The sequence below is a fragment of the Bos taurus genome, chromosome 7, assembly GCF_002263795.3.
Source record: "Bos taurus isolate L1 Dominette 01449 registration number 42190680 breed Hereford chromosome 7, ARS-UCD2.0, whole genome shotgun sequence".
NCBI lineage: Eukaryota > Metazoa > Chordata > Mammalia > Artiodactyla > Bovidae > Bos > Bos taurus.
In genome coordinates, this window is record NC_037334.1 from 59,725,136 (window position 1) to 59,730,319 (window position 5,184).

Below are 5,184 nucleotides of genomic sequence, written 5' to 3' on the forward strand. Positions count from 1 at the left end.
CTTACACCTCAACATTTAAAAATAAATTCTAATTTCATATAAACCCAAAATTCACCTTACATCTAAATCCCAATTTTTACCTTTCACAACTGCTCTATAGCATAAGGCTTAACCACTCCCTTCAAAGGCCAACTCTTTATTCTATCATTTAAATCAAAATTCAAAACAAATCTTTAACATTAATCTTCATGCAATTCATTTCATATAAATGAATCTGAGAACCAACACCGAACTCAGTCCTAAACTTTAAAAACTGTAATCCTAATGTTTTGCTGTCTCTGGGTCTTATTTCTATTCATTGATTGAACTGAAATGCCTATGTTTATATGCATGTTGCACTCTGCGTATGTGTGATTACGTCATGGGAAACTACAATCTCACTGTATGCTAGTAACTACATAGGTGTATGTTCACATGTGACTCTCTTTATAGATGACCAGGTCATGACTGGTGGCCCCAGTAACCTGACCTTAAGAACTGTGTTTGAAAGTCAATATGTACAAAAATATAGTGAGTTAACTCATTTTCAGTTAATAAACATGTAGATTGTTTCATTTAGTATCTTATTGTTGACTATTTACACTATGACAAATCAGTTCCTGTTGTTGGTTTCCCCAAGTAATGAAAGGCTAAAACTGAATTAAAGTAAAAAGCTAAACCACAAACTAACAGAAAAAATAAAACATGGCTAAGGAATTTATAACACTTGTTATAAATGTTTTGTCATAATCATTTATAACAAAATAATTTTTCAGCCTGAACTGTTGTTTTGATCCAGTTGCTTTGAGTTAAATGATTTCAAACCAGTTCTGTGCCTCTGTGACAAGCTGCTTCTATTGAGGCTTAATTGAGTTTGCCCAATGGCACCCCACTCCAGTACTCTTGCCTGGAAAATCCCATAGACAGAGGAGCTTCGTGGGATGTAGTCCAAGGGGTCACTACTAGTCAGACATGACTGAGTGACTTCACTTTCACTTTTCACTTTCATGCACTGGAGAAGGAAATGGCAACCCACTCCAGTGTTCTTGCCTGAAGAATCCCAGGGATGGGGGAGTCTGATGGGCTGCTGTCTATGGGACAGCACAGAGTTGGACACAACTGAAGCAACTTAGCAGCAGCAGCAACTCACTGCATGTCTCAGTCTGGATCTCCTTCTGGTTATTAGTTTGTGGCTATAAAGCTGACAGTAGTATCCTTTCTAACAATCTTATTTGTTTCCTACCATGTCTACAAGCAGTCTCACAGAGTTGCCTGAGAGGTGGGGTAAGCGAATGGGTTCTTCATGTTCCACAGTTATTCTGCCTGTACCAGTGAAGACACGATGCACTTGACTTCCTTAAGCCAATGACCTGGACCTCTTTGTTCTTTGGAAACTTTGTGGAAGAATGGATCAGTCTTGCCCCCATACTTGGGGCTCTGGATTATCTCTGGTTCAGGAAAGCCAGACATCCAATCATAAATGTAAATGTCAAATCAGTTCAGTTCAGTCACTCAGTCGTGCCCGACTCTGTGACCCCATGAACCGCAGCACGCCAGGCCTCCCTGTCCATCACCAACTGCCAGAGTCTACCCAAACCCATGTCCATTGAGTTGGTGATGCCATCCAACCATCTCATCCTCTGTCATCCCCTTCCCCTCCTGCCCTCAATCCCTCCCAGCATCAGGGTCTTTTAAAATGAGTCAGCTCTTGCATCAGGTGGCCAAATTATTGCAGTTTCAGCTTTAGCGTCAGTCCTTCCAATGAACACCCAGGATTGATCTACTTTAGGATGAACTGGTTAGATCTCCTTGCAGTCCAAGGGACTCTCAAGAGTCTTCTCCAACACCACAGTTCAAAAGGATCAATTCTTCAGTGCTCAGCTTTCTTTATAGTCCAACTCTCACATCCATACATGACCAGTGGAAAAACCACAGCCTTGCCTAGACGAACCTTTGCGGACAAAGTAATGTCTCTGCTTTTTAATATGCTGTCTAGGTTGGTCATAACTGTCCTTCCAAGGAATAAGCGTCTTTTAATTTCATGGCTGCAATCAACATCTACAGTGATTTTGCAGCCCCCCAAAATAAACTTTGTCACTGTTTCCATTGTTTCCCCATCTATTTGCCATGAAGTGATGGGACCAGATACCATGATCTTAGCTTTCTGAATGTTGAACTTTAAACCAACTTTTTCACTCTCCTCTTTCACGTTCATCAAGAGGCTCTTTAGTTCTTCTTCACTTTCTGCCATAAGGGTGGTGTCATCTGCATATCTGAGGTTCTTGATATTTCTCCCGGCAATCTTGATTCCAGCTTGTGCTTCCTCCAGCCCAGCATTTCTCATGATGTAGTCTGCATATAAGTTAAGTAAGCAGGGTGACAATATACAGCCTTGACATACTGCTTTTCCTATTTTAAATTTATTTAAAAAATTTAAAATTTCCAAGTTTAGGCCTTGGCAAAGACATGATTTTATTTAGTTTTACTCGCTTCTCTGTACTTGTCAACATTTGCATCACTGAGGTCTTTATCATCCTCATCATCACTGTCTTCATTATAAAACTCCACCAAGCAACTCAGGAGAACACAAGGAAACTTTAAACAGAAGACTGTGTGTTTACCCCAACGTGAACTTTTACCAGGTGTGTAGCTGTGAGTAGGTACTCCAGGTGTGCAGTATCTTTTCCTTTACTGTTTAACACATATTGTGAGAATCAGATGAGATATGCATGTGAACGTGTTTTGTAAATTATAAAGTCTTATAGAAGTGAAAATGGATGATTATAATGTGTATCCCCATTCTTCTCCATCACTTACAAAGGCATAAAAATATATACTACATTCTTTTGGAATACGCTTGCCATGTTAAATACTCATGACCAGTAAATGCTCATGTATTTTTCTTGGTTTGAGAAATGGTAACATTTCTGTTCATTAGAAATTGATACTAGGAAGAGAAAAGGAGAATGTGTAGTTTAAACATGTAAGATTGCACACATTTACTTATATAGTTTGCTCCATTTGAACATGGCCTCACTTAGAACAATAGCATGAGCAAAACCGCAATAAAAATGATATTTGCATAATCTCAAGGAATATCACTACAAAATATTTATTAATTTTTAAACTAAAAAGAGTAACTTAGTAGTGGATAACCTGGAAGTTATTACCAGCTTACTCAAGTGATTAAAGTTAGCATTGTTAGTGATGAGGCAAATCAACATCATGTATGTGCACATCAGGGGTGGGTCCCAGTGTCCAGCACCTGGGAAGGAGTACTCAGAGGTCCCTTTCTAGGCAGGAGCACTCAAGTTCCACCCAACTAATACCACATTTTGGAGCCAGATCTAGGGTGAAGAGATCCTGGGGGAGCTCTAAACAAAGGCATGCCAGGTCCGAAGAAGAAGCAAAACCATCTTCATTCCTGGAGCTACAATGCCGAGCAGTAGTCTGGGACAAACACAATGGAGAAAGGGACACAAACTTTGGTTGCATCTGGACAGAACCACAAATGCAGTCCATAAGTTCACTTTGACCACGTGGGCCTCACTCGCTTCAGTGTTCACCTCCTTGGCGACAGAACACACAAAGGCAACAGATCCTTAGTGAACCTGACCCTCAGGGCTTCTAATCTAAAAACTGGGGAGGAGATATCACCATCAACAGGGCTGTGACAGCCATGGAGCAAAGAGGAGACCCCTTCCATTATCCAGTTCAGGTTCTGGTTACTGTACCATCACACCTTTTATAAAGGAGATAAAAACCAGCACATGCTGAGGAAAGAAGGGGGTGGCATCCATACCAAAACAGCCCTGGCACTGAAAACACCAGACTCACACAGTCTACACAGGGATAGTCCCACATTAAAACATCCCTTGAAGACCACAGTAGATAACTGTTTCCCATAAACTCAAGGAGACAACGAATGTTAAATAACATGAAAAAGTAGAGAAACTATTTCCAATTAAAAGAATAGAGAAATCCCTTGAAAGAACAAATGGTTAAACAGACCTCTCAAGTCTACCAGACCCCAAGTTCAAAAAGGAGGTAGTAAAAATGATGAAAAAATAAGAAAGATTATCAATAACAATGCAGATCAGTGTAACAAGGAACTAGAAACTATAAAGGAACCAATCATAATTACACAAGTCAGTTGCAAAGATAAAAACCAAAATAAAAGGAATGAATATCAGACTAACATAGAAGAATAAATAAGTGATCTGGAAGACAGAATAATGGAAATACTTCATCAGAGCACCAGACAGAAAAACAAATAAAAAGAAAATAAAAGCAACATATGAGATGTATGGGATAATATAAAGGTGTGTGAACCTATGTAAAATTAAGATTCCAGAAGAAGGAGAAGAGAGTATCAAAAATATATTTGGAGAAATTATGGTTGAAAACTTTCCAAACCTAAAAGAAAACAGATATCCAGGTACAAGAATCAGAGGGTCCCAAACAAGATGAACAGACCCACACCAAAACATAATTGAAGTGGGAAAACTTAGAGAGATAATTCTAAAGGCACCAAGAGGGAAACAAAGAGTAAGTTACAAGGGAAGCTTCATAAGGTTATCAGCTGATTTCTCTGCAGAAAATATGTAGGCCAGAAGGGAGACGTATGACCAATTGAAGTGCTGAAAGGGAAAAATCTGTAACCTAGAATACTCTATTCAGTAAAATTATCATTTATAACAAAAGAGAGATAAAAAATTTCTTAGAGAAGCAAAAACTAAAAGAATACAACAGTACTAAACCTAACAGCAAGTATTTAAAGGTCTTCTCTAAATGGAGAAGAAACAAAAAATTATAGGAAAGGAAAAAATACAACAGGAGAGGCAAATATATGAAAGGATTGAAGATTATTACATAAGCCAGTAGATTAGGAAACCATCAAAAATTTTATAAAAGCAATTTTAAATTATAAAACTATAATCAATAGCAAAAGGATAAACAAGAACATGTAAAATAGAACATCAAAATCGTAATGTGAAGATGGGAGAAAAAAATGCAGATCTTTTAGAATGTGTCTGAACCTATATGACTATCAAGCTAAAACAAGCAGATATAGTTATGAGTTAACATACTTGAAAACCAGGGTACTGTTAGCCGCTCACTCGTTAGTCGCTCAGTCTGACTCTTTGTGACCTCATGGAATGTAGCCCTAGGCTACTCTATACACAGGATTTCTCAGGCAAGAAT

At 38.5% G+C, this 5,184-nt stretch overlaps 1 protein-coding gene across 1 annotated transcript in view; it reads right to left on the reverse strand.

Moving 5' to 3' along the window:
- LOC777593 (uncharacterized) overlaps positions 1 to 5,125 on the reverse strand; it is a 90,194-nt gene extending 85,069 nt beyond the window's left edge. Inside the window, 1 exon segment of the mRNA NM_001078140.2 lies at positions 5,070 to 5,125. The gene's annotated coding sequence lies outside the window, so the exon portion shown is untranslated.
- Between the last annotated feature and the right edge of the window lie 59 nt (positions 5,126 to 5,184).